General features: G+C 41.7%; 1 long non-coding RNA gene across 1 annotated transcript in view; it reads right to left on the bottom strand.

Moving 5' to 3' along the window:
- Nucleotides 1-75: 75 nt before the first annotated feature.
- The window catches only part of LOC135319936 (uncharacterized), a 42,744-nt gene continuing 31,383 nt past the window's right edge, over nt 76-11,436 (bottom strand). Inside the window, exons 5-6 of the long non-coding RNA XR_010379007.1 lie at nt 11,237-11,316; nt 76-7,098 (exon numbers count right to left, since the gene is read on the bottom strand). This is a non-coding gene — a long non-coding RNA (uncharacterized LOC135319936). The remainder of the gene's footprint in view (nt 7,099-11,236; nt 11,317-11,436) is intronic.

Below are 11,436 nucleotides of genomic sequence, written 5' to 3'. Positions count from 1 at the left end.
TGTATAGTATATAATATAAATTTATAAACAATATAGTTATTAAAAATAAAACCAACAAAAATGGTAGGAGTCATGCAAGTAGGGGATATAAGAGGTTTACTACATATTTAGTAGAAGGGAAAATTGATAGTGTATAAAATTAGAAAATGCAGCTTAAAATAATACGGCTTTGGCAGTCTTTCAGGGGTTTTCATAATCTATGTTCTTGAAGGGACCTTTTGCGGGTGTAACATTTCTCAGGATGAAGTTTCTTTTTCTTCTTACAGATTTAAGTAAAATGAAACCTAATGTTTTATTTAAAAGAACTGACAAAGTGTGATCTGTTCTTATACAATGCTTCATCCATTTTTATTTGTCCACGTGCCTGCCTTTCTCCTTCCTTCCAGCTGTCATCCCGCTTCCTTCCATCTGCAGAAGGACACACACACAAGAGGCATGGAATGAGGCTCACCCACTATGACACCAGCTGTTTCTGGCTAAATTATTGCTTCCTTTTTACTTTTCTGTATTTTTGAGTTTAACTAATGAGCAACTATTTCTTTTGTGACAATAAACATACTAATCTAAAAATAGATACACGAGTCGACAAGTCAAAGAAAATTAATTTAGAATAGAAAGTAAAATCACCACACAGCAGACACTGCTAGCTGCCAACCTCCTCTTCCTCCCCACTAAAATTTTGCACCGGGCAGCAATGTGCCAGTTAAAAACACCTCTCTCCCTGGACCAATGCACATGCGGTGGGGCAGGGGCACAGGATCAAAGTTCTGACTAGTAAGATGAAAGCAAAAATTTCCAACACAAGGCATCCAGGACAGCGACTACTTTTCTGATTATGCTGCTGAGTTAACAGGCATGGACCTTTTACCTTTCACCTCTCCTCCTCCTGCAAGGGCTGGAGGTTGTGCAGCCATCTTGTGACAAGGAAGACTAAAGTCACAGACTAGGGATTTTGCAGCAGGAAAGAAGGGGGTCTGGTTCCTTGCACAGGTGCCAGCTCTGAATTAACTGGCCCAGGCTTCCTGGTTATGTGAAAAAGTGAAGCCTTCGAACTGGCGTCAGCTCCAGTCATGAGAGGCTGCTCCCTCGGAACCAGTGCTGATGCCAAGTACAGTCTCTAGACTTTCTGTACATGCGCCTCCGGCTCAGAGGCTGCTTCTCTGACACCCATCCTGTCACAAGTAACAACGACCCCCAAGGAATTCCAGTTCTTTGGAATAAAACTAAAATCACTCTGGGCAATTTTCCAACAAAAAGACAGCGATTTAAAAAAAAAATCCTACTTAACAGACACTCTAATGAGAAAAATTAGATCAGTACAAAAACAGATAATCTTAGTTTGCCATTGTACTTACATAAATATGAATTTTAGTGATGTGTTTTTATTTATTTTGGCAGTCGCAAATTCTATGAAATTTTGAAGTCAGGGAAAATGCTCATTAAAAATATTGTTGCCTTCACCTATCAACCTCTATGCCATCCCCCTCATTTCCACTGACTGTGACCTGACATCTGGCTTCACTCTTAGTAATTTCCAACTGCTCACGAGAGGCCCTTCAACTCCTTCCCTGTGCTCATCTCTCCGCCCCAGCTGCTATCTCCCACGGGTTTTCCAGTTCTTTTTCTGTTACCAGTAACACAACCACGCCCGAATCTCAGCCTTAGGCATTTGCTCTCTGGCAGTCCTACTCCCCCACCACCAGGTGTGCCCTCTGGCACCTGGATGCCCACAGCGCTCTGGCCCCTGGGACACACTCTGTTGATCCTGTGTGTCTCACACTGTCCACACCCCCAATGTCTCTTCTTCCTTCATGACTCCACTTACATCCTATACACACAGGCAGCTCCTTCCTGCTCCTCTCTCAGTCCGCTGCACTCATTTGGCAAAACCAGTCCTCTTGGTAAATCCAACTACACAACTACCAACACCTGCAGTTGTGTGGGAGAAAGTGGCCGTGCACTCATAGATACACACAACACACACACATACACACCCCTGCCTGTCTGGTCCCAGCTCACATTCACGGTCACCAACTTGGAGCAGACTTCCTGCTGCTGGGAGCCCAGCCCTCCAGGAGAACTCCCCACACCTGCTCCCCTCCAGCATCCTGGCCCCATCCTCACTGCCGCCTCATCACAGCATGTTTTACTTCTCAGAGGAAGTGGAGGCAACCGGAGGAAATCACCCCCATCCCTCACCAATTCTGCCCCTACCAGTACCCACACCCACCTCTCCCCTCCTCCTTTCTGCTTTTCCACAGATGAACTGCCCATGTTCCTACCTGAAGCCAACCTTCCCACTGTGCCCTGGACCCCATTACAGCCCCTCCACTCGAGGACTCTGCTCTACGACTCCCCTCATCATGCACTTCTTCCCGGCTACTGCATCTTTCCAAAAAGTGCAAACATTCTATTGTTCATTCATACCATGATTTCTCTCATTAAATTCAAAACAAGGCAAAATAAAAGGCTCCTGCTGACTCCACCCTCCTGCAAATTACTGCCCCCCCCACACATTTTACACCCTTTCCTCCAGGAAGTGTATACCTTGAAGTAGCCAATTCCACTTCTTCTGTTCCCAGTTTGCCTTTCACAGCCACCTGCCCACAGAAACTGCTTGTCCAGTGCCGATGGCCTCCTTCCTGCTAAACTCCAAGGTCAGCTGTCAGTCCTCATCTCTCTCAGCAGCAGCGGACACAGCAGATCTACTCTCCTCTATATATTCTCCCCACGTGGCTTCAGGAGTGCACATGCTCAGGTTGCCTCAACCTTGCTCTGTCCTTGCAGTTTAGCCCTCTCCCTCCTGCCCTCTTTAGGTCAGCACGCCCCGGGCTCAGGCCTTGGTTTTCTTCTTCTCTCCAGATATGCTCCCTTGATAAGCTTTGTCAAGTCTCAGAGAATATAATGTGTAATGAAGTAAGTCAGATGGAGAAAGACAAAAACTGTATCACTTACATGGGGACTCTCAAAAATAACACAAATGAACATATATGAAAGCAGAAAGACTCACAGACAGAAAAGAAACTTGTGGTTAACAAGAGGAGGTGGGGGGAAGGAGAAATCAAGGGTATGAGATTAATGGACACAAACTACTGTACATAAAATAGTTCAGCGACAAGGATTTACCACACAGCACAGGGAACTCTACCCAATGTCTTGTAACAACCTATAACAGAATATAACCTGCAAAAAAATGGATTCACTTTGCTGTACTCCTGAAACTAACACAATACTGTAAGCCCGTTATAGTTCAGTTTAAAAAACCCATGGCTTCAAAAATATTCATTTTTAACAACTCTTGATACCTACAGTCCACACCTCCCTCTCAGCCCTAGACTCTCTCATCTAACCGCCTCCTTGCCATCTCCACTTGCACACAGAACAGACATCCATCTCAAAGTTAGCATCTCAGCAGCTCAACTCCTGGTCCTCTCTCCACCTCCAAGCCCACTCTACCTCACCCTCCATCCCAGCTGGAGAGGAACCACATTCTTCCAGCTGCTCAAACCACAAAACCTGCCATCATCCATGATGCCTCTCTCACAACCCCGAACAAACCTTTTAGACTTTTGACTCTGTCTTCTAAATACAACCCCATCCAATAGCTCCTCATTACCACCACTGCCACCACCCTGGATCGAGCCCATCACTCCCAGCCCAGATTCCTCAAATCCCCTTTTAACTGGTCTCGGGCTTCTTCCTGTGCCCCTATGGTGTGGGTCTGTATTGTGTGAATACAGTCAATGACATCAGCCCGAGGACTCTGTCTAAAGGATGCATCAGGTGAAGTCACTGCCATGCTCACAGCTTCCCAGGCGCTCACCTTTCCACACTGAGTGAAAGCCCAAGGCTGCTTCATGCCCTAGAAAAGCTGACCGTGCCTGTCCCTGTGATGCCCGATCTCCCCTCCCCCTCACCTCTCTGCCCACTCTGCCCCAGCCATGTGGGCTTCTATGCTGATCCCCAAGATGCCAGGCATTCCCCCCTCTTCAGGACTTTTGCACTGACTGTTTCACTTTTCTGGAATATGCTTCCCCCACACATCCACACAGCCAATCCCAATTCCTCTTACAAGTCTTCATTCAAAGGGCTCTCTCACCGAGGCCAACCTTATCTTATTTCAAATGGTGACCAGCTGGACTCCACCACTGACACGCTTGCTCTGCTTTCTATTTCCCCTTAACATGTAACATTATTTACTCATTTGTATGCTCATTGTTAAGTGTCTGTCTCTCTTCATCAGATGACAGCTCCATGAGATGGGGGAGGGGAGGTGGCACTGTCTTGCTTACCAATGTACCTGGAGGGCATCCAACAGTGCCTAGACCCAGGTCGGTGCCCAAAAACACTTGTTATATGAATGGATTTGGATAAAGTAAACTTCAAAAATGTTGGGGGTTAGTTTATCTAAAATAAATATAATAAAGTAATATTAAAAACAAAACTTCATTCTCTTGCTCTCAAAGGTACAGACAGGATGAATACTCCTAAAACATTAATGAAAAACTTTCACACTCCTCTTGATGATTCTAAAATTTGGGAAATGTTCCGAGTGTTTTTCTTAACATTAAGCACTAGATCCAGCGGAGGGTTAGTTATTAACAACAATGAACAGATGACAGCAGCACAAGCAGTTGCTCCACAGAAAAGGAAAAGAAAGTAAGAGAACACAAGGCAGCTGTTAGGGGAAAGGATCTGAGGTCTCCACGTTAAGAACAGGAGAAAAGGATGCTGCATTAAGCCAGCAGAACCTGATTCCTGTGCGTACAGAACAGCCACCCCTCCTGCTGCTCTCCAGTACGCGGACAGAGAAGAGCCTTACATCTGACATACACAGGCTGCTGCAGGGGATGCACAGCCACACAGACAGAAGAGGAGAGACTTCACTGCTGAAAGAATTCTAATACAGTCCAGGTGGTCCCGGGATGGATCGCTGCAGGGAAAGGCAGGGGAGGCACTTTAAGCTGGAAATGAGTTTCCCAGTGAGGCTAGCTCTCCTCTGTCACAGCAGGCAGCAGCGATGGGCTCGGTTCCCTATTTGGCTGAACCACAAAGGAAAGCATGAATTACTTCTGGCTCTACTGCTCTCCCAGCCCCGCTGGAGTCTAAAGGCAGCAGAGACGCTGGTCTGACTTGAGAGTTCCTACTCCTATTAATAGTGGCATGGGCTCCTACGTGGGAAACTGCCCTTTCCTCCCGCCAAGATGGATGACTCCACCAGGAAATAACTAACAGAGGTGCTGTATAAATGCATGCAGGTGATTGATAAAACATCCGGTCTCTCCAACACTAGACTGAACTCACAACCAGATATTTCTCTCTGTATCCACCTTCATTTGTATGTTACCCTTTGCATTTTGAATTATAGCTCTTTTCTGGCAAACATTTTGGATATTACAAAGCCAACCAGATGAGGAGGGGTTTGGCTCTCCTATCTTATATTCACCTCCCATACTTTCTGGGTCTCATTCAGGAAAACCTAGAATTAGTGATGACAAACTCCCTGAACTGAAGTGAACTGAATCTGTCTTTCAGAGATGGAATGTAGCACCTTAAGATTAATTTTTTTCTACAAATAAGGAAAGTTCTCAGAAGGAGACAAGGAAACAGGGAAAGTAGAGAATAAGGAAAATGAAATAATATATGTACAGAATTTTATTATGAAAAGTGTGTATAATTACCTTTTTTCCTGGCTTGATTTGAGGCAGGGATGGATCTCAAGTATTTGCTATTCGCAGTGTCCTTTGAAGTTTTTTTTCAAGAGTAGAAAATGTCTTGAATGGTGAACTGGGTTTGCCTTAGCCTGAGCTCCTAACTGATGCACATAATCCACTCTGGGGTTTTCTCTAAATAAAGGAGGGGCATGTCTGGCCTTCCTGTGTGGTAGCTGTGTACCAACCAGCCCCTGCTTCTCCGGAACACAGCTGAGATCTAAGAGTCTGTGCACAAGTACAAATTCTTCAGTACTTAAAGATCAGTGACAGTTGTAAATATGATTTAACAGATGGCAAAATCATACTGCTTACTGAAGAACACAGTTTGTAGAAGGTGAGCCACAACATTCAAGTTCTCCAAGCCTAATTCATCAGAATTTTAGTATTCTGAAGCACATCTTCAAAGTCAGGAGCAAAAATAGCAAAATAATAAAACAAAATAGGCTTGCCAGAAAGCAAGACATGTAATTACAAGAATGATCATGGAGGAGAGTGGGGAAGAACATAATTGAAATGACTTAAAATCTTATCTTTTTTCTCCAGATTTCTCAAGGTAAAAACTGATCAGCACTCTGCTTTTTTCCACAAGGAACTGGAGATAATTTATGGTTAGTTTATGGTAAACACATAAATCAAAACCATAAAATAAAAATGGAATACTGTGGTCACGTGTCTATAAAGCAGAATAAATCAAGAACACAGAAACAAGGAACAGAGATGTATAAGTTTCTCAACAGTCGCTAACAGCATTTATATGAAATGCCAACTCACCTCCTTTTGCACAACACAGACTACTGGTAAGATTGAATAAAAGGCACCAGAATAAACTTAATTTTCTTATGCTACTCAAATTCTGGACTATGTGTACTTAAAAAATAAAAAATGTAAAGAGTGGCTTCTAAAAGAAAGCTAATGCTACAGTGGCATTTTTAAATCTGGGGACAACAGGGTGTTGTAACAGCTACTGCTCACAGATGCCCAGGATCCACGTGGAGGTTACTCTGTAATCAGTCCCACTGGCTCACAAAGTACATACCTATCAGCAGTATTTATGTAACTTCATTGATCACTATGTCTGATCAATATAAACTATAGACACTTACCTTATGTATTTTGTCATCCTGGGGTAATAATCAAGGACAAACAGGTATTTTTTTCTTCAAAATATCAAGGTACATTTTATCTATTTGTTCTTCCACAGTATTTACTCTTGGACAGTTATTTTCTGTACCTTCATTTGTTGACTTTTGTAAAACTATATGTTATTCATTTTTGTCCAAAAATTGGTTCACATTTTGTTTCTTGAGACATAAAATTTGGATTCATCTTAAGGGGTAAAGCATTAACAAATTCAGTTTCTTTATTCTCAGCCAGTTTCTTGTCACTATAGACAAAACAGGACACAGAGAATGAGCCCTATATGACTCCTCAAATATTAGTTTTATTATTATATATGTATACACATGATATACATGGAAACATTTATATTATTAACATATAATACTAAAAAATATATTTAATACCTGTAACTCTCAGATTAGGTCATTAATGTTAAATATATTACTTACAATTCTGGTTAACAGAGTATACTCACATGGTGTTACATAATTGTTTTAAATTTCAGATAATAATATTAATACAGTATAATATAAGGGATTTCATGGTTTATTCAAAGAAATAGTTCAAAGGAAAGCCAAACCAAACAAGACTGAGATTGCTTTTGTTTAAGAAACATAAAAAATGAATTTCTAAGTGGCCCTTTTGTAATATATCTTTTATCCATATTATAAAGTCAACATACATTTGAGGCAGGAAAAACATTTCATACATTTCCAGTAGAAACTAAAGAAGCAACCTTAATTTATATTGATGAAGCATAAAATATAAATGTTAAAATGCATGAATTTCATCACAGTATACGAAGTCTTAAAACAAAATCACTAGGATTTTTAAATGAAATCATTTCTGTGGCTTAAAACACTTAAATGCAATGTGACATTTCAGAACACTGCATTTTTAAAATATGAGAAATATCCTTTAAGGAGATGTTATAAATATGGGTAAACATCAGCATATTATGGGAGCTCAAAAAATACAGATATTGTCATTTTCAAATTACCTTAATCATGGTCAATGAGGTCACCTAATTTTGTAATTTACAAAATAAGATTAAAGAAAAGTTTAAGAGGCTACCAATTCATATAAGGTAGTTTGGCTTCTCAATAATTGCTAGAAATAACTCTGAGAAGTAGCTGGAATCATCAGAAAACCTAAGAGCTCTTCCTTCTTCATGGTGGCAGAACCCAGCCGGCCACTCACTAACTGCTCCCCATATGTGCCCCGCACCAGCTGAACCGCACTCCACTCCACCTCCAGTCTACACGGGACCATCACAAGTTCCAGCCTTTAGAATGTGAGGCGACGGTGACCAGAAGCTAAAATACATGTCATGGGCTTAGTGGTTAGGTTCTGGGTGGCAAGGAAACTGATACTAGAGGCTGGAGAGGGGGCAAACTCACATTTTATGAAAAGTGACAAAACATTTGCTAAGCTGTCACCCACAGTGGTTTCTAAGGCCAACGACTGGCTCCTGAACCTAGGGTCCTCAGCAGAGTCTGAGAACGGTAGGAGAGGACAGGGAGTGTTGAAGTGCCAGCAACTACTGGCTACTGCTGACAAGATACTGCAGGAAAAAAATGAGCTCAAGACAGAATGAGCTGGTCTTTAAAAAAGGAATCCAAGGGAACAGAGTCTAGAAACTCAGGGCCTCTTAGGTTCACTCTCTGCATCTGGACTCAAACAGTTAAGATTCAGCACTGAAAAATGCTATGAAGAAATAAGATTTCATGAGAATTCTTGGTTGAGGAGTAACTCAGTTCCTTGGCAATGCCAATATCACATTAGAGGTGTCATCTTCAAACTTAACATTATTGTTCCTCATAATAACCAGATAGCTGCAATTAAACTGAGAGAGGAAAAAAAAACTAATTTTCTTTAAATGTAGTTACTAGCACATGGGACTGACTGGACCCAAATAGGTCAGAAGCCTAAAAAACTTTCTGAAGGAGCTGTAATGACAAAGATGACAAAGAAACCACAACTCTACTTAAAAAAAAAAAAAAGGCTAGAGACTTGTCAGGAAGCCTTACAACCACCTACGTGCAGGCAGAAATTGGATGGAGAAAAGCGTGTATCCTCAAAGATGGGCATCCCCTCCCCCTGTTACCCACTTCAGTTGAAGCCAGTGGTGAAGAAACACAAGACCACTGGAACCAGGAGCTACACGGAACAATATATTTATAAAGTAGTTCCTCCATAAGAGCAGAATAATGGCCTAATTAAGGAAAATGCCCAACTTGAAGGTAGGGGGTCTTCATAAGGCCTTTCAGTGGACCTCAAAGCTGCACTACTGATTGCTGTAGCTTCCTCACCCTTTTCCTTTCTGATTAGGAGTAGTCTTAGTCTCACCATCACATTGGGGTGGGGAAGGGAGGATGAAACTTGCCTTTTAATTCACTGATTAGTAGACAATGAGGAGCTACACTGAAACCTGACAGAGAACTGTGCTTCACCTGGAAATCCTGGTCTTCCAGGTGGATACCATTCTGAATGGGGCTCTGGGCTGTTTGCTTTGGGGAAGGGCTGAGTATGTCTTTGTTCACGGAAGAGTGGAATGGATATTTGGCTGTTAGAAGGGAAGTTTCTGGTAGAGACTGGCTAGATGCCTACCAAATGCATTCACGTTTCTTTCTGGGCACACAAGCAAACCACACTTCCTAGCCCTCTTGGACCTAGTTTAGCTGGATGTGCTGGTTCTTACCAACACAATGTGGGCTGAAGGGAGTTAACACTTCTGTGATTAGGCAGTTAAAAGGAAACATGCTAACCATATATTTCCTTTCCTTATTGACTGATGAGGCCAGGAGGACCTCAAAACCATGTATTGATGACAGAAAGCCTCCTGGGTCCCTAAATGACTATGTGGAGCAGAATCCCACCCTCAACCCCAGTGAGACACGGGGAATTAGGATGTGAGCAAGACATAAGTAATTGATGATGTTAAACTACTAAAATTTTAAGGATTATTTGTTACAGCAGCTAGGATTACTTATCCTATGGTTTACTAAAGAGTTTTTGGATATGCGTACTCAACTTTCTACTACTGACATTCCTATAATTATTGTTATCCCTTTAATGTGAGTATACTTGTTTTCAGCTTTTAAACACAAATGTAAACACCTCTATTTAGAATTCACATTACTAAAGTGGTGTCAGTTTTGCCAACAAAGACACAAGATGTGTAGAAAACTCTCTTCAGTGACACAAGTGTAGCCACAAACAGCAGTGATAAAGGAGCCCAATCGGCCCTGTAAAAACACTAATTAGCACCACAGGCCAGGGGAGAACGCTAGACTTAGCAGTCAAGTAGATGGGGTTTACGGTAACCCACAGCACATCTCTTTCTCTCAACTAGCACATTCAGTACAAACAAGGCCAGGAAATCACTGCAGGTGGATTTCATGATGAGCATAGGGTTCAAGGAGGGGCTCAAAAACTTGTCTGTTGAAAACACAAACAAATAACACAGGAATGGATGAAAGGCTTTTCACAGAAATATTTCACAGAGTAAATTGCTGAGTTATGTCTATGTGATCTTGCACAATTTATTTAACCTCTTTAAGTCTAGGTTTCTTATCTATGAAATGGGGGTGATAATGGAATATATATACCTCATGGGGCTGCTGTAAGATTAAATGAAATCTAATATGTAAAGAACCTAGCACGGTATCAAGCCCACAGTAAGCGAGGGGTAAAAGTGTTAGCTGTCATCATCCGGTTCTTGTGAGCACCCCACCACTAAGTTGGTTCACCTCAGTCTCATCACTTGAATGATGGGGATAAAGATGCCTGACCTACTTTTTGTGCAGATCTCATGAGATAATGGATGTGACATTTGTCTTATGACAAGGTTACTGTGATATGGTACCCTGCGCTGGTGAACGACAGCAAGGTCCCACAAGCTTCCATTAAAAGCTACTGGAGCTGGAACGTTTTCACAAAGCCTCTATCTTGTGACCAAAGAACTCACCCTGGGGGATGATGGCTGGTCTGTGATTAAGTGCAAAACTAACTGGTTTAAAAAGAAGCAAATGGATGACTCATATACAGAATAAAATCCATGTTCTCTCTCACCATTTGAATCAACTGTCCCTGAGCTATTAAAGCTGATGAGATTTTATTTTTTCAGTGAAAAGCTTTAAGATTACCTACCTAATGTTACTACCATTTTTAGTAACATCTATTTAAAAAAAAAAATTTAGCACTAGAAGAATTTTGATAAACTATTTGATAAAGACTAATATTAAGGGAAGAGAGGAGTGTCTCACACGTAGACTCATACTAGCTACCAATTAATCATTCACTAGGGGTGGCTACACAGGACAAATGACCCCAGAAGTTTCCAGTGACAAAACAAAGAAATAAACAAACACCCTGCACAATCCATTCCAAAAAACTCTTACCTGACAGATTGTAAATCAAAACCACCAACCCCAAAGGAATCTATTCTGATAGGTCATCAGCTCCTCTACCGTGGGCAGATCTAAGAGGGGAGAAAAGTTAAAATAGCAACCAAAAATTTTATGTAAATTGCTTAATTTAATGTCTACTACCACCAAAATTACACTGTCTCTGTTTGACAGTTAATAAAATGGCACATATA

The sequence above is a fragment of the Camelus dromedarius genome, chromosome 35 (genome assembly GCF_036321535.1).
Source record: "Camelus dromedarius isolate mCamDro1 chromosome 35, mCamDro1.pat, whole genome shotgun sequence".
In the NCBI taxonomy this organism is placed as follows: domain Eukaryota; kingdom Metazoa; phylum Chordata; class Mammalia; order Artiodactyla; family Camelidae; genus Camelus; species Camelus dromedarius.
Note: the sequence above shows the minus strand (reverse complement) of the source record. Positions and strands in the feature narration are given on the sequence as shown.